At 41.5% G+C, this 18609-nt stretch overlaps 1 protein-coding gene across 15 annotated transcripts in view; it reads left to right on the forward strand.

Annotated features, from left to right (window-relative positions):
* Positions 1-18609, forward strand: part of DTNA (dystrobrevin alpha) — a 367519-nt gene that overhangs the window by 212085 nt on the left and 136825 nt on the right. Inside the window, exon 1 of one of the 15 annotated variants that reach the window (XM_047828278.1) lies at positions 221-257. The exons of the other annotated variants lie outside the window; for them this stretch is intronic. The gene's annotated coding sequence lies outside the window, so the exon portion shown is untranslated. Of the gene's footprint in view, positions 1-220; positions 258-18609 lie in introns of those variants that run through there. 15 annotated transcript variants of the gene reach the window in all.

Here is an 18609-nt window from a genome sequence, read left to right on the forward strand (position 1 = left end):
ACTACAGGAACAAGAAATACCTCTCCAAGGAGTTTAAAAGGAGGAAGTGGTTGATGTAAATAAAAGAGCCCAGGTACCCTTGGCTTCATGCGTGTTTAGACTCCAGAGACCCAGAGGACATCCCCAAAGTGCTATCTTTTCTTGTTTCCGGGCTCTGCTCGTTTCTGCTTAACTGTATTCCCGTGAGTCCTACCCAAACAGCATAACCAGATCTCTGTCTCCCACTCACCCACAGACAGAGGCTTTCCAGCTGGCAGGTAGGATGGCCACCAGCAGCCCCTAATCACATACTGCCCCCCTTGGCGTCCCCAGCGGGGAATTCTTCTTAGTACCTCAAACAAGATCCAGCAAGTAAGCGGCAAAGGCTGGCTTGGGTTGGATGCACAGCGCTGAATGGTCACCGTGGTGGGGTGGGGGTGTGGGCATTCTACTGTGTCTGAAAGGAAACAAAGTCAGCCCCACAGCAAACACTGGAATAGATGACAAGAGGGGTTAGAGGTGAAAAGGAGGAAAGGGAATATTGGAAGGACGGTGTGACAGATGTCAGTGACAGAAACTAGAAGGTACCAGGGCCAGGCATTCGACAAAATTCCCTCACTCAGTCCTCACAGAATTGCATAAGGTAAATGTCCTCCTTGAAATTTCAAAGGAGGAAATTGAGGGTAAGAGAAACTTAAGTTATTTGCCCCAAAATGTGCAGGGAGAACGTGGACATGAGGGGATTCGAACTAGGGTGTGTTTAAAGCCATAGCCAAACCTCCTCTCCCAAATGTTTGTCTTTCTTACGCTCTACGGCTGCTTCATCTGCAGTCAAGGAGCACAGAGACATTTTATGTTTCTGCATGTAAGAAAAGGCAAGGGGGCCAACGAAAGCTTTCACCTTCCAAAAGGAAACATTTAGGTGACTGTCCGTCTGTCTCCCTTCTGCGAACACGGCTCTGAGAAGGACTAACACAGAGAACAATATACCAGAGCAGGTGTGGTAGGTAAAATGTTGGATATTTTCCATACGCTAAAATCAGATGCGGGCTTCCAATGTGTTGAACGAATTCCACACTCAAGTTTTTAAACTTTTTCCCAGAAAATTGGGCCTCTTCTGTATTTGACACTCAAAGAGTATTTTCAACAGCATGCTAAGTACTCTTCAGAAATATAAAAGTCAGCATCATCTGGGGTGCCTGGGTGGCTCAGTCAGTTGAGCGTCCAACTTCGGCTCAGGTCATGATCTCACCGTCGTGAGTTCGAGCCCCACATCGGGCTCTGTGCTGACAGCTCAGAGCCTGGACCCTGCTTTGTACTCTGTGTCTCCCTCTCTCTCTCGGCCCCTCCCCCAATCGTGCTCTGTCTCACTCTCTCTCAAAAATAAGTAAACAGTAAAAATACATACATACATACATACATTCATACATATATACATACATACAAGTAAACATCATCTAAAGGAGGATGCAAAGACAAGAGATGGGAAATGCAAGGTGGAGAGACATAAATGGCCACCTAGAATAAATGGCCCTTGTAGGTCTGGCAGTTCCCCAATCAAAACAGATGATCTAAAAGGAACCTAAGTGTATTTATACCTGCTGAGGATTTACTCTACCTAATGATTAAACCTCCAGCACACACCAGCTAAGTTTAGTAGAGCTTTAAGAACCCAGGATTTGTGTTCCCTTAACCTTCTTGTTTCCTGCCCTTGGTTCTGCATGAAAAAACTCATCTCCTTACAGTTCCAAGAAATAATTCCCAAAATAAACGTAGGCATTTGCTTTAACCAGGACAGTATGTCCCCAGTTTTCTTTCCAAAGCCTACAGGATGTACACGTCGCTCTTGATGTCTGTCCACAAGTATAGCAAATTCAAGTTCTACATTTGCTCCCCAGCTGAGTGTCTGTGCTTTGGCAAAGCTGCATATAGTGGATAATACCCATGAAGGAACAGCTGGATGAGTGATTTGTAGTAAAAAAGCACTCACAAACTCTTGGGATTTATTTAGCACAATCTATTTAGTTCTTCATTCAGAAGAAGGAAAATTCCATCCATTAGGTAAAAGTACTTGGAATGTTAAGCATTAAAGAACCACATGAGTGCTGGGGATTCCGACGTGTGAGAATAGCCAGCCATTACTTTGGTTGGTCTGGAGCTAAGTCCCTAGAGTCATAGGGGGTGAGAAATATGACCTTATGGCCCCTTGTGCCTTTCTTGACAAAACTGAGGAAGCCTGACAAAATAGGAAGAGTACAGACCTTAAGGCAGATTTAGGTTCAAATGTAACTTTCACACAATAACTAGCTTTGGGACCCCTCTGAATCCCTATGTCCTCATTTGGATAACTCAGTTATCAGCTGGAACTTCCTACCCCCCCTAAGGGAGTCAGATGAAGTTGGTGTGAACCAATTTGAAAGTGTAAGCCCTTCCCATAACCTTTGGGAATTCTTGGGGATTACTGTCCCTTAACCTATTATGTGTCTGGCTGTAAGAGTATGCAAGCTGTGTTCTCTTTGCCCCCTTTATCAGATTGCAAGTGAAACCCTGCCCCTTTGCCAGTGTCCACAAACAATCCACTCAAACGGACACATCTACTAACTTCACTGAAGGTATGGGTTTGTCAAGGACTGGGGGAGGTGGGAGGTGGGGCATCCAGCCCTTTTCATTTCTCTAACGTCATTCTTACGTTTCCTCTTCTTTTTTACTCCTCACACATGACTCCAGATTGTTTCTTAGGAACTGCAAATATTTTCCCTCCTGCTAGGCAGAGAAATCTAGCTCTCTTATGTTCTTATTCCAAACATTCATACTCAAAATTCATCAAGATGCTTGCAGAACAAAAGGTTTTCCAATGGCATCTTCAAAAAATAGTCAAGGTTATAAATAGAAAAAAAAAAGAAGTTTTCTGTTATCCTTTTTAAAAAGTAATAATGATCAGGGGCGCCTGAGTTGCTCAATCAGTTAAGCTTCTAACTTCAGCTCAGGTCATGATCTCACGGGTCATGAGTTCGAGCCCCACATTGGGCTCTGCACTGACAGTGTGGAGCCTGCTTGGGATTCTCCCTTTCTCTCTCTCTCTGTCCCTCTCCCACTCATGCTCTCTCTCTCTCTCTCTCAAAATAAATAAAAATAAAACTTAAAAAAAATAAAAATAAAAAGTAATAGGGGCGCCTGGGTGGCTCAGTCGGTTGGTTGAGCGACTGACTTCGGCTCAGGTCATGATCTCACGGTTTTTGAGTTCGAGCCCCATGTCGGGCTCTATGCTGACAGCTCAGAGCCTGGAGCTTGCTTCAGATTCTGTGTCTCCCTCTCTCTCTGCCCCTCCCCCTCTCATGCTCTGTCTCTCTCTGTCTCAGAAATGAATAAACATTCAAAAAAATTTTTTTAATAAAATAAAAAGTAATAATAATTATAATACATACCTTGATATTTCCCAAGATTTGTATGAATTTTAGATATGAAGACATAAAAATCCTTTATGCATAGTAAATTCATAATAAATGCTGCTGCTGCTAATGATGATTCTGTATTAGGTAGCCAGTGTTGGCAGTAATTGTATTCTCTGGGTCTCACTTACCACAATGATAATTAATTATTTTTGCAGTCATATTCTCATGTCTGTCTTCCCCATAAACTGTAAGTTTCCTGAGGGCAGAAACTATTTCTGTCTTATCACTGTGTCACCAATGACTCATACAGTGTCTGGCCTGCATATTTAACTCTTCATTGCATTAATAAATAGATGAATGAGTAAGTGGAGAGATACTAGGTATGGAGGATTTTTCTCTTTCTTTAGAGCTAGTGACTTTATAGGAAGAAGTGACAGGGCAGGTGAGGGATGGTGAAGTCACGTAAGATGTTCTCCAAGTGTCGTGAGCTCTTGAAGAGTTTGGGAAGGATGAGCAGATCCACGGCTTGTCCGTTCATCCCTTATTACTCTGCATTTTCAGCTCTCCCCACCAGATCCATCTCCCGCCTATTCCAATGCGTTTATCAGCCTCCCTAAAGCTTAAAAAAAGGATGAGGGAATCTTTGTTTGCCTACCTCTACCTTGTGTCACTGACACAAACCATGATCAATAGGCTTTCGGACTAGTTCAGGAAAACCCATCTTACCCGTAATCTATGTGAAATAGCTAGCTTTTTTCCCCTAGTATTTTCCCATGGCAGACATTTCACTTCGTAGCTACCTTGCTGGATCACCTAATAATCTAACTTTCACATGATAGCATTTTCTGAAGAGGAAAATGTGCTGTAATGAGACTTGTAAATTAACTTCAGGGGTGTAACTCATTCCTGTACTGCGAAGTTGCCTTTATATGCAGGGATTGTATCTTGCAAAGCAAAGACACTGGATCTACAGTCACCCTCTTCTGTGGGCCTCCTCATCTAACAGTGCAGATTCTGAGCTCAATAAATGGATTTTCAACAGTGGTGCCGGATGGGAGCCTGAGTGGGCTGGGCTCAGCCCTCCTTCCCCTCTTTTCCCTCCAGAGCAACTGTTGTTTTTTTCAGATGCTTGGCTCCACTTAAGGAAGTGATTTGAAGAAAAGATTCCATGGCAAAATTAAAATCAGCGGCCTGGAAGAGACTCTTCTATAATCCAAAGGAAAGATAATTAAATCACCTAACAAATATTTTTCTGAGTCTAGGGCACTCTTTCAGTAGGATTGTCAGATAAAATACAGGATGTGAAATTAAATTTGAATTTCAGGAGCAATTAATAATCTTGCAGTGTAAGGATGTCCTATGCAGTATTCGAGTCATACTTATACTCAATCTGGCAACCTTATAATATGCCGGGCATTTCATAAATGCAAGGCAAGCATCATACGCCAAAAAGAGCACAAAGATACCATAAAATGAGTTGAATTTTTTTGCTGTTAACTTTATTATTATTATTATCATCATTACTATTATTATTGCACCATAGGGTGTTCACCCCACCCAATCCCCAAATACTACTTCCTATGACCTTACGATTTCTGTTCATACTGTTATTTATTACTCATTTATAAATTGAAATCAATGGAAAAATAGTGTTCAATATACAGAATTTAACCTTACAACAAATATACACAGAAGGCATCTATGCCATGGAGTTAGAAATTATGCTTCAATACCCTGCGTTAAAAATAACCTATCTTGTGAGGGGCGGGAGGGTGGCTCAGTCCGTAAGCATCTGATTTAGGCTCAGGTTGTTAGGCTCGCAGCAGTTCATGAGTTCAAGCCCCTCATGAGGCTCTGTGCTGACAGCTCAGAGCCTGGAGCCTTTTTCAGATTCTGTGTCTCCCTCTCTTTCTGCCCCTCCCCCACTCACATTCATGCCCTCTTGCCCTCTCTCTCAAAAATAAATAACCATTAAAAGTTAAAAAAAAAAAACCTATCTGGGGGGCGCCTTGGTGGCTCACTCGGTTAAGCATTCGACTCTTGGTTCCAGCTCAGGTCATGATCTGTCGGTGTTGTGAGTTTAAGCCCCACATCAGGCTCTGTGTTGGCAGGGTGGAGCCTGCTTGGGATTCTCTCTCTCCTCCTCTCTCTGCACCTCCCCCGCTCATACTGTCTCTGTCTCTCTCAAAATAAACAAAGAAACTTAAAAATTTTTTAAAAAATAACCTATCTAGTTCTAGACATGACAGAATCTGGGGAATAATCCTCTATTTGTTGCTCATATAATTCGTTCTTCCTACTGTACTGCATTCCCCAGTCTTGTCCAGAAGGGCATGAGATGCCATGAGGCAACTTCTCATCTTCTTTGGCTCAGGAAGATGTTAAAACTGGGAAGTAGTAAAAATTCATTTGTATTAATTTTCAAACCACTGGACAGTGAAAGTGTCAGTATTTGAAGGATATTTGGTGTCTTTGGAAATATTCACAGTTATCTAAAATTAACCATTCGGGGCTTACCTGAAACAGACTATTTGTTTTTGATGTATATAGAGTATCTCAATCATCAAAGAAAGAGCTAGCTAATAATCAGGAGGGAGAGGGGAGTCAAATTGTACCTACGAAGGTTGTTGTTAGGTATCTAAGTTCTACAGACAGCCTATGGTTTAAAAGTTAAAATGATATATCAGTGCGCAAAATTATTCTGTGCAATGATCGTGAAACTTCACTTATTTAGGTGAAATCTTACTTATTCCTCCTGAGATTGTCTGTTCTCCTTTACCCTATCTCCTCATTTCTTAAAAATATATTTGAAGCCATAAGAGTAAAAGTGAACGATTTCTCTCATTTTATTTCTGAGTAGTTTCTCTTAGCAACAACTGAGCCATCTACGGAATGGTCCTCCCTCTTAACGGGATAGACAATCAGCGGCTGTTCTGAGAGAGGAAAAGCTCTCTACCTCTGAGTGCGACCACCAGCCTTTCCAAGTCTGATCTCCCAAATCGTTTTCATCTCCTTGCTTCTCCAGTTCATCCTGTCAGATGAATATTCTGTCATTACTGCTTGCATTTTTTAACTCTTGTGCGCAGAAATCTTCCAATGGCTCCGCTTTTCCTCCTCTGTACAGTGGAAACCACCTGAATGGCCTGCAGACAGTATAATCATCCTCCTTGACTTCATTCATTCCTTCTAGGTACGAGTGGTGCTAATGAACATCATTGAGACGCTGCATGCCTTTTGTGAAACGGACAGTCTTCTGAGTAATACAGACCCCCAAAACCAATTTCATAAAGTGTTTTATGACTGTAATTGTGATAACTGTTATAAAAGTAAATGATGAAGGCATTATGAAAGCATACAGCTTGAGTGTATTAGGGAAACTAGGAAAGGCTGCCCTCGGGTAGTGATGCTAATGGGAGCTAGCCAGGTTTGGGGCTCATGGGGGTTTGGAATCTACGCAGGGAAAGGAAAAGGTAATATTCCAGGCTAAGGAAGAGAAGGCCCCGAGGCACGTGGAACTGCAGTGCAGTGAATGGACAGAGTAATGTGGACCAAGGATTAACCCAGGAGCCAGATTGCTCAGGACCTACAAATCCATTATAAGGATCTGGACTTTAAATTAAAGGTGGTGGGAAGTCCATCTTGCATGTACTGTTTTCAAAATGCATCTTAGTTTACTGTGAAGGCCATTAGACACAATAGGTATGGCTATTAAATGAGCTCATGTAATCACAATGATACATTGTGATACACAACCATAATAAAGCATGACATCTAACCCAAGAAAGGAACCCCCAGAAAAGCCTCTGCTAGTGAGAGGATCCCAGGGACTTCAGAAATTAAACAACATAGTAGGTCTACTTCTTTCAAAACAAAGGTGTCCACATGGGTTGTTTGCCATTCATGTGGTTTGCTAACAATGCAGATTGCCGAGGAAACCAAGCCCAGCCTGGACACCTCACCCTCCTTAGCTCCTCTGCCTCCTGTTCCCTTTTCCTGCACCTTGACCTCTTATTCTCTCCTATCTGCTGTCCTGGTTTGATGCACCCCTTCCCTCTACTATAAGGAGTCTACTGTGTCTGTAAGAGGAGAGCGTTTGACGATAAGAAATGCCAGTCTAATAGGAATGCCTCTTTCCCTCACCCCGTATATCTAGAATCTCATGCAGAGTTCACAGTCCTTGGAGGGTCCTGGTTCTGAGAGCCCAGAGCCGTGAACACCACGTTAATGGAGGATTAGCACTGAATGTTATGCTAGAGAAAGTTTCCAAAAGCATATTGCAAATGACTCTTGACAACTTTGGCGGAGAAAAAACCGCATAATTAGCTTGAACTTTTTAAACTAAAAAACACCTGACTCTGACTCTGTGTGATGAGGATATAAGCAGGCTCTATATTAAAAATAAGCACACCGGTCATACTGTTAAGGGACATATTTAAAAACTAAAAATGACCATCATTTTTTTTTCTTTTTGCTTGGAGGTGAGAAGTTTAGTCTGTTTCTATTTTGACTATCACAACTAGTCTTCCCCCTAACACCTCCATGAAACGTTGGCATAATGCTAGAGTTTGGATGAACAAAGGCACTCCAAACTTTAAAAAACTGTCATTTCAAGGTCTCATTAGCTTGGCTGCTTTGCAGACTATTAATGGGCCTTGGAGAACAATAACTCAAGTTTAAAACATTTTCAGGCGTATGGGTCCACAGGGCAATGACTTGCTCTCTTGAAAAGACTCCTGCAGTCCCTTATGATTATAACGATCACTTGTGAACTCCAAGGTTCTCATTCTTTAGCCCCCCACACCCATCCCTAACACCCCATACTCATTTCTTGATAAAAGTTCTCCAGAGCGTTTGACACGAGAGGCACTGGCTCCAAGAAATAGATCTGTAAATCAGAAAAGAGGAAAAGTGTCATTGACTCAGGAAGGCAGTATGATACAATGTTATATACTGAAAAGCATCTCGAACCAGGACCCAAGAATTTAAAATTTTTGATTTTACTACTTCATTGTGCAGCCCTAAACCTATCACTTGATTTCTGAGTGTCTTTGTTCTCACCAAGTGACACCAGGGAGTTCGAAAACAGTATTACAGACATATTACAAATGGGGAGATAATGATGAGGAGCTTCTTGGTCTGACTCCTTTATTGATAAACCTTTTTTTTATTGCCTCTGAAATGTTATGCCGGCTCTGTATTTTATTTGAAATGCCTTGACTTGATGTAACTGTGTAAGAGACAAGACTGATTCATGTTCAAGCCTGATAATACGACAACTCACGGATGGAAAGGAGCCTCTCTGATGGATGTCTCCACTATGTGAGCTCAAAGGATACTCTTGGTCACGTACAGCAAACCGCCGAAGTCCCAGAATCCCTTTCGACAGTTTTTTGGAGCTTTTAGAGAACAGTTTTTCAGTAGTTATTTCTCTCAGTACCTAATCATTTCCAGGTAGTAGTTTAGACTCATTAAGTCTTTGAAGTCACTAACGTGCTATTAAATGCATCACTGCTCCGGTGCATTAAATGACAGTGAAATGGTGGGCGCTTAGTCTGTGTGGCCAGCAGCGGCAGGAAATGGCTTGAGTGTCCCTCCGCAAAAGCCTGTATTTAAAAAGGAACTGCTCGTTCAGTCTGGGTGCTGAGCCTTAATACCCTTTGTTATGTTCTCACGAGGTCCAGGGACACTTGTTTCCATAAATGCAGACACTGAAGCGTGAATCTGGAACACTTGCTTTCAGTATTCACAGATTCCCAGAGCAGACACAGAGTGATGCATGAAAAGGATGACTTTTACAATCTCAAAAGCATGTCCGCATTGGCTAAAAATGTTGTGTTCAGGTGCTACAGCTCTTACTTTGCATCCCTGTGAGTTTCTAGAGGTGTGTCTGTGGAAGTGGGGTAGTTTGAAGTGTGGGGACCACTGAATCAGAGAAACACGTTGTGTGTGCATGTGTATGTTTTATTTGTTCCATTTACCAGTTAACTTGGGAGATTATGATTCAATAATTAGCTTTGTTTTCTGGTTCTCTAGGCAGATCCGTTTTCTACATAATCGTATTGTATATCACTTTGTCCTTTATATTATGGTAAAAGTAACATAACATAATAAAAGGATGTGATCTTTTAATTGAGTTAATGTAATTGATCATGGGAAAGGCTTTTGGAGATCATAAAGTTCCCTGCAGCAGGCACCTCATTTCCAGACCCTTTGGTTAGCTAGCAACTTCTATGTTTCAGAATATTGTATCTATTAGAAGCAGTGTATTCTTCCATCCAGATGATTTTTGGTATGTGGTAGATTGGGGTTCCAAATGATTCATCTATTGTGATAGTCAGATATGTGATCTCATATCTGAATAATCTGAAAATATTCTTTACTAGATTTACCTCTATTAAATTTGGCCGTATTAATTAATCAGTCAGAGCTAATTAAATGTGTTGATATAGATAGGATCAGAGCGTAGCCTAATTAATTCTAATCATTAAGCTGCTGAGGTTGAAAGGGCTTGTGTCAGTGATAACTTTGTGTCCAAAGATTCTGCCACCTGCCCTCTGGGGTGGAATATTCCTAGATCGTAGTTGATATATTTACTCCTATAGAACCATCTAGATTCGTTCAAAAATTACTGAGGGACACAGTGCTCAAAGTCAAGTTTATGTTTCATGCTGGTGTTTAACAGATGCCAACTAAATGTTGGTCAAATGTATATGGCAGTTGGGTGAAGAAGCTAAAACACCTGGGATGAAAGTCCAGTAGACTGACCTAGGTGTACATTTTAGCTCTTAAGAAATCTTGCAGCCTCACTTTTCTCATCTGTAAAAAAGAAATGATAACACCTCCAGATCTGAGGATTAGATAAGCTCATGGACATTAAGAAGTGACACAGGAGGTCTCCATAAGTGAATGAATGGTATTTGGGAGCTTGCAGAGCCTAAGGAGGCATAGCTTGGTCGCGCAGCATAATTGGTTATGTAGAGAGCCTCTGGAGAGACTTGTAAAGTGCCAGTCCTGGTTCTGTGGCTACCAACAATGTGATTTGGAGGGAGTTCCTTAATCTTTCAAGCTGTATGAGTGTCCTATTGCTGCTGTAACAAATTATCACACATTTAGGGGTTTAAAACAACACCAATGTATTACCTTTCAGTTCTGGAGGCCCAGAAGTCCAGCATGGGTCTGACTGTGCTAAAATCGGGGTATTGGCAAGGTTGCTTTCATTCTGTAAGTTCTAGAGGAGAGTTCATTTTCTTTCCTTTTCCAGCTTCCAGGGGCCACCTGCATTCCTTGGCTTGTGGGTCCTACCTCCATTCTCAACGTATCTCTTTCCTTCAGAAGGACTCATAATTACATTGGACCCACCCACCTAAGCCAGGATACTCTCCCCATCTCAAAATGCTTAATGTAATCACATCTGCAAAAGTCCTTTTTGCCGTGTCAGGAAACATAATCACAAATCCTGGAGATTCGGATGTGTGCGTTCTTGGGAGGCCATTATTCTGTCTACCTCTTCAGCCTTGGTTTTCTCCTCCACAAAACAGGGTAGTATAATATGAGCTATCTCAGAATTAGGGTAAGAAATACATAGGATAATGTGTGTGAAATGCTTATAATTCAGAGCCTACCGCGCATCGTAAGCATTTAATACATGTTAACTATTATTGTTATCATTCTCAGCGAATGAATCTCCTAGTCCCTTCCTGCTACATAACCCAGGCATTCATGCCTCTACCTCAACAGAATGATCCAGAGGGCCTGTGTGATTCAGGACTGAAAAAGAAGGCGCCTTCCCACGAGCTATTCCTCCCCGCTAAAATTCTTGGCAGCCACCAACTTAGAGCCATGGTTCTCTCAAAAAACAGAGATTTCTTCCAGTCGTTCCTTAATTTCAGACAAGTTCTCTTCAAAGGAAGGGATGTAACTAAGAGGCTCATAATTCATAGAAACAGACCCAGAGGCAAGAAATAAGGGCTGCCTCTGTTTCTTCTCTTTCCATTCTGTACTCCTGTCATGCCAGTCAGCCTTCGTCTCAGGGAAAGGACCTTGGTGTGCAGAATGCCATTGTTTACTGCCGGGGATCTTGCAGCCATAACTTCTGGCAGCTCATCCAGTCGGCCTGTTTCTTTTCTTTGTGGCCTATTTAATTTTGGCATGTGCATATATTAACCCCATATACTTGGCTGTGATTTTACTGGATAGCAATCATCAGAGTCCCTACAGTGTCAATGCCATTTTCTGGGCTGTTTTATATTGTACCAGCCTGAGATATTCTCCACTGAGAGAATTTGAGGAGACAAAGGAAAGAATATCATGATACGAATTTATTTAATATTTAACTATGGGTTGGCCTCCATTCTCCTTTTTACGGACACTAATTTTACTAGACTGAAAATTTGTTAATGTAAGATTTGCCCCTTAAATATTATTTGTTCTGGCACAGGTAAATTTTGAGAGACGTACAGAAGAATTAGTAAGGAGGAAGGGGGTTTAAAAATAATTTAGCAGACACTCTCATCTTTTCATATCCTTCGTGGACTGTAATCGGAACCCTGTGTTCTTTTCACGCTTTGTTACTGGTTCTGAATCTGTAAAAAGATAGTAATGGCCACACTGACATCCTCCCACCTGCCTATCTTAGCCCTCTCCCTCCATTTGCCCTCCCATCATCTTTATCTCAAAAGACAATTTCCTCATGTGGCTTCTGGAGCATATCATTCAAACCTGACCTTCCCAGAAAGCACCCGAGAGTTGTTATTTCCTTTTCCCGGTCAATCAAAAGTGCTGTGTCCTCAGTGAGTTTGTTTCAGCCAGATATTAGGGGAAACCAACCAAATTAATTACACTAAGGTGAACTTCCTGATTCTCCCAGGGAAATTTGCATTTTAAGGGCATAAACTTAATTTCCCCAGCTTTATTGAGGTGTAATTGACAAATAAAACTGTAATATATGTGAAGTGTACAACATGATTTGATATATCTGTACATTTTGAAATGACTCCCACAAGCAAGCTAATTAACACACACATCATGTCAAGTAGTTACTTTTTATTTTTTATGAGAAAGCTTAAGATTTACCCTCTTAGCAAAGTCCAAGCCTAAAATACATCATTACTTACCACGGTCACCATGCTGCACATCAGATCCGCAGAACTTACCCACCATATAACATTCTTTTTTCTCTTTTCCCACTATACTTGCTTGGTCTTTCTTTCTCAAACTTCTCTACTTTGTTGGTTTGAGTCAGATCCCCTAAGATACATAGAAATGAAGGAAGTGGATAAAGGAACAGAGTTAAGGAAAGGAAAAGAAAAGGGCAAGACGAGGAGGCTGGATCCAAGAAAGAGGGAATAGAGGAGAAGTAGAAGGACATGAAAGGGAATGCAGAAAACCCACGAGCTTTATGACTTGTAGGTCTGTTTCCTTCACAAAATCGTGGTATTGAGCAGCCCCTTAACTCCATGCTGCCCAGCTCCCCTTGGCATCCGCTCATGTGCGTCTTCAGTGATGCTTCAGCCTAGTTCAGTGTGTGTATGTGTGGGAATGTCCCATCAACACCATCCCCAGGAAAAAAGGAGAAGTTCGCTTGAGTCTTACTTCATGCAATGCCATTTTGGTCTTTCTTAAGAAGCCTGGTGGGCTCTGTAGTCAGACATACCTGGTTTGGACAATTGGACAATTACTTAGTTTCTCTGAAGTTCAGTGTCCACATCGGTAAATGGGGAATAACAATATCAATGCAGTTCTTTTAAGAACATAATGAGGAAAGACCTACATAATGCTGGGACAGGGCAAGCCTTTTTGTAAAATGGTAATGGCTTTAAGTAGTGTTGTGGCAATTATTCTTGTTACTACCATTTCTTCTCCCAGAGAAAGTTTGATTTTCTTGTCCTGTTGCAGAAAACAATTTCCTTATCTGACTCTGTCTTTTCTACCTCTCCTCCACACGTAGCACTCCCTAACCCTAAAAAATCTAAAAAAGGACATTTTAAAGCACACAAGCCTCCCTGGCCTATATCTCCATGCTCAATGCCATGTCCTACACTTATTCTCACTTTGCTTCTCCCAGTTCTTCTCCTGGAAGTGAGTCCTAGAAATCCAGATAACAACTGACCCATCGTCAGTAGGTGCTTCAGTTTTTTTCCCCTAGCGCATTAGAATTGGACAAGGGGGGACCTATCAACTTTCTACTACTCGTTTTTAATTTCTTTCAAAACAAAGATGAGTTAGAATCCTTTTAAGCACCAAGAGTCACGCCATAATGTCCTAAAGCACTTTGGGTTTCTCAGATGCGAGTTTCTGCCTGACACACGAAGAGTAAGTGTGTACACCCAGGCGTGCAGGCTGCTACCACGTGAGAAGCCCATCACTGCCTTCTGCTCGATATCTTTCCTGTTTGCCTGACCTCAAGAGGCCCCCCACGAGCCTTCTTGCCCTCTCTCTGGGCAGTTGCTTTGCAGATCGCCTACTGTGACTGGCTGCTCCCTTTCACTAACAGTTGGTACTCCCTATAAAACAAAGCTACCTTTGATTCTCACCAACTCCTGGCCTTCTTCCTCTAAATCTGCCCATGTAAGCAACTATTAATTCCTTTATTTGTATATTCGTGTACATACATAACATTTTGGTGGGGCAAAGGTCCTTTTATCAAATCATTAAAAGGATCTAAACCTTAAACTAGGGACTGGACAACGTTGCACTCCTTAATCAGCTAATACATTCTGTCATTTTGGAGCCTCTTTATTGAGATGGTGAAGTTAACTCAGTCACTTGAACAAAACTTGGAATTACAATCTTCAAGTTTTTCAAAAGATTTCACTTTTATAAGTGTCTATGTATATATACAGTGTAATCTCACTATAATAAGTGGGGCACAAAATGTAGTTATAAAATAGGGTTTTCCTATTACAAGATTAACGAAAAATAGTCTTCTGCTTCTGGGGGGGAACTTTCATTGCTTTGTTTTCATATATTAGATACGTAGGAAAAAGAAACGGGCCTGTGTTCATGAACAGTGACATCTTACACTGGATCGAGAAGTTCCAAAATGAGTAGAAGGTAGTCATTTCCTAAAACCCACCCCCCAGAAGTTAAGAATTCAGCAATCCCAGTAGGGGGACAAAGAAACCTCTCTCTCCAGGGTCAGAGACAACCATAGCTCCACCCTGACCAAGTGGCCTATACACATAACATACCTCTTGAGAAATATAGATGCACACACGCACACACACACATGCATGCACACACAATTGTCTCAAAGTCACATCATATTGAATAAAAAAGGTGGTTCTCTGAAAAATCTTAGGTCCTGATGCAGTGTTGGAAGCATCAGTATAGACAGCCCCCCTCGTATAGTCTTTTTCCCTTTCGGGAGGTCCTTTCTTTTTTAATGTTTATTTACTTTTGAGAGGGAGAGAGAATGTGCCCAAGTGGGGATAAGAGTAGGGGAGACAGAGGATCCAAAGTGGGCTCCTCACTGACATCAGAGAGCCCGACACAAGGCTCAAACTCACGAACCACAAGATCGTGACCTGAGCCTAAGTCGGCTGCTTAACTGACTGAGCCATCCAGACAGCCCAGGAGAGGTCCTTTTAAATGAAGAGAGGTCTTATTAATGGAGCTCCTAGACGGGGCTCTCCAGTCCTTCAGAAGCATCCTAATAACTTCAATCCCCACATTACAGAGTTCATATTTTGATCATCATCCTTCCAAAAGGCTCCTCTTTACCCTTTCCAGGTTGCTCCCAGCTTTGCTCTGCAATCTTCAAGCCCTTGCTAATAAGAAGGGGGAGGTGCGGGTGATCGCGGCTGCTAATGAGCAGGAGTCCTAGACTCTTCCCAAGCCAAACGAAAGCAAACAAAACCAAACAAAACCAAATGTCCTTAAACGTCTGGTACACGCTTCCCCCAGAACAGCAGGTCCCTTCCTGACTTGACAGTACTGCTGAGAGTAGTTCTTTCCAGAATAAAAATGGTTTTCTCTACTTTTTAATGGCATTCTTCAATTTCTTAAAGTTTGCCTCGTTAGGTACCCATATCATTGTACGTAAATGTTCATGTATATTTACATTCCCCAAAGAATTAATTCTCTTCTCCCTGGGCTCAAAGTACAGTTTAAAGTGAGTCTTACAAACAGGAGAAACATATTACAAAGCAACGGAAGAACTCCAACCTAATGTTATGCAAATAGCATGACATTATTTTTATTTATTTATTTATTTATTTATTTATTTATTTATTTATTTAATTTACTTATTTAACATTATTTATTTAACATAACATTATTTTATTTATTTATTTAACATTATTTAACATCACATTATTTTTATTGATTTATTGATTTATTTTATTTATTTTATTTATTTATTTATTTATTTATTTTGAGAGAGAGAGCATGAGCAGGGGGGAGGAGCAGAGAGAGAGAGGGAAAATCCCAAGCAGGCTCCATATGGTCAGCACATAGCCGGATGCGGGACTCGATTTCACAAAACCCCCGAGATCTCCACCTGAGCTGAAACCAAGAGTCGGACACTCAACCGACTGAGCCACCCAGGCGCCCATCAACTGGTATGCTATTTCTAGCTCAAACCTGGCTGTGTATCAGGAGCACCTATAGTGCTTTTAAAAACATAAACACTGGGCTCCAACCCCAGATTTTTGGTAGGTCTGGGTATTTGCATTTTTACAAGGTCCCCAGGCTAATGTGATGGGCAGCCACAGCTGAGAACTCTGAAAGTGGGTAATTTTGAAGAGAGATCAAATACCTGATAACACATCCAGCTGGTGCTTATACTAAAATAGTGAGCTCATACCTATCACCCCGCAAACACAAAACCCAAGTTCCAAAAGATGACATTCAAAGTAAAAGAAATCTGAAACCCATTATAGCCATTTATTTTAGTAACCCCATTTCCCTACTTTCAGGGGCTCATCTTGATAAAGGACTGGGAAGTAAAAGCAAGTGCAATTATACTTTGCCTCAGGAAGGAGCTCTGAATACTTTTTTTTATTATATTGCCAAAGATTAGGACGAGAATGTAAATCTGCGAAAGTCATATCAGAGGCTTCTTTCATTAACAGAAATGGAAACAGGCATTTATATGCCACCAATAAATCAATTAGAGGAGGAAAGGAGCTTGAAATGGCCTTCACTGCAGTTATTAACTTCAGGGATTGCAGCGGGTGGTGATTGCTGAACCCAGCGCCCTCCTGCCATCCACCTGGAAAAAAGCAGAGGAAAATAAAGCATGGAAACAGTCTCGTCATACTAAACACAAGGTCTGCACGTCTTCAGTGTTTGCTCTAGCGGAGCAGAGACAAAGCAGAGCCAGACGTTTCTAAAAACATCATCGGCCTTTGTGGATTTAAAACGTGAGAGAGTGAACCTGTGGGTGACGTGGTGCATTTATATGTGTCTGGGTTTACATCAATCTGGACGCTGGGATTCATTTCCATCTCCATGATTATTTCCGGTATGACGATGTTTTAGAATAGGAGGATTCCGTTAGGGAGTAGCACACAAAGGCATGAATTTCTCTTGAAGTTCGAGAGAGCCGTGGACCTCTCCCCTCCATCTCCTTTTGGCCTCTTAATCCCCAAGTTCTATCAACTTATTTTCAGTTTACCAGCGTCAGGAAGTCTTAATTTGTATTGAACAGTGGCAGCTGGAGAAAGAGTACTGGTGATTGGAATTCATGCTAGGTTAGGGATTTAAAACTTAAAAGCAAGAAAAAAATGGATTAGTTTTCTTCCCCTGCCAGAAAAAAAAAAAAATGTGTTTTGGGGAAACACTTTTTACCTGCCTGGGTCTCAAGTTCTTCAGCTGTAACTTGGGAATAATAATATATCCCCAAGCTCCGCACAAGGTTATAGGGAGAAACATTTTATAATCTTTAGAAAGTTATACAAATGTAAGACACCACCAGTTTAAGATTTTACATTTGAAACTTCTTCTGTCATGTGTAATAGTGTGTTTGGTATGGGTGATGTTGGATTAAAGAAGTGTCGTGAAGGAGGCAACCCAAGAATGTGATACTTCAATGTGAACTTATTCTCACGATGCCAAGATGTAACTCACGTGTCTTCTAACACTGTGCCCTGTATTGTGATTTATTCTTTGCTTCTTGCTGGCTCCCACCTCTTCTACTGTTATTTCATCCCTTCCCCATAAAGAGGGGCAGAGAGCAGGAGCCCTCCCTGTCTGGTTTTGTAGCCCCCTTTTGATGGCAATGCTGGAAGAGGGTGAGTTGGCGAACTCCCTTTCTGTGAAGTCATTGCTGTTGCAGATTGTTTCCTCGAATGTGTGAAGTGGGGTGGGAGAGCAAAGGCTGAGCTCCTGTCCTCCACTGTTCTTCATGTGGACTGCAAATCACTAAGCCCCATTGCATCTGCCCTGACGCTCAAATCAGTCCTTGAGCGTAAGACGTCATATCCTTGCTTCCGAATCATGCAAGTATCCGGTGAACTGGACTCTTCCCTTAATCATGCGCTCCCATTCCTTAGTCCCCCTACCTAACTGATGTTTCCTCCGCTCAGTACGCTGGAGTCATCTTGCCACAATCTAAATGTGTACACATCAGTTCCCTACTTAACCTTGGGTAGCATCCAGTCTTCTACAGGAAAGCCCTGCTCTGTCTAGACATGAAGAAGAGACCTTCTAATCTGATGCCCGTTCTGGCATCTCTACTCACACTTGCACTCACCAATACTGAATTATTCCCAGTTCTCACACACTGTACTCTTGTTAAAGCTCCGTGGTTTGTTTTTTTTTTTCCCTGATTGCCTCTAACTCTGATTACCCTTTCTCCACTTATTTCTATCTGGAAAATTCTTGATTTTCCTTTAAAACTCTGTTCCAGAGTCACCCTTTGATGCTTCCTTCAGATTTCCCAGAAATAAACTCCTATATTTAGTAATACATATTTTCATTATTTTACATATTACACCAAATTACAATTATCATTTGGAATAATCTGTTTCTTCTTCTAAACTGTGAGCTTCTTAAAAGTGAGGATCATGTCTTATTCATCTTTGGATCTTGAGAAACGAGCAGAGTATCTGACAAATTATAGCTACCTTATAAATATTTCTTAAGTAAATGAAATGGATAGCTTCTCAGAAGTGAAAACAACACATACTCTGTATAATTCATGGGACTGAACCTTAGTAAAGGAAATGTCTTAATGGGGCTCATCACTTATTCATCACCTGTTAGTTCCTTTTGCTGTTTTGACATTTATGTAATC

This window comes from Prionailurus viverrinus, chromosome D3 (assembly GCF_022837055.1).
Source record: "Prionailurus viverrinus isolate Anna chromosome D3, UM_Priviv_1.0, whole genome shotgun sequence".
NCBI lineage: Eukaryota > Metazoa > Chordata > Mammalia > Carnivora > Felidae > Prionailurus > Prionailurus viverrinus.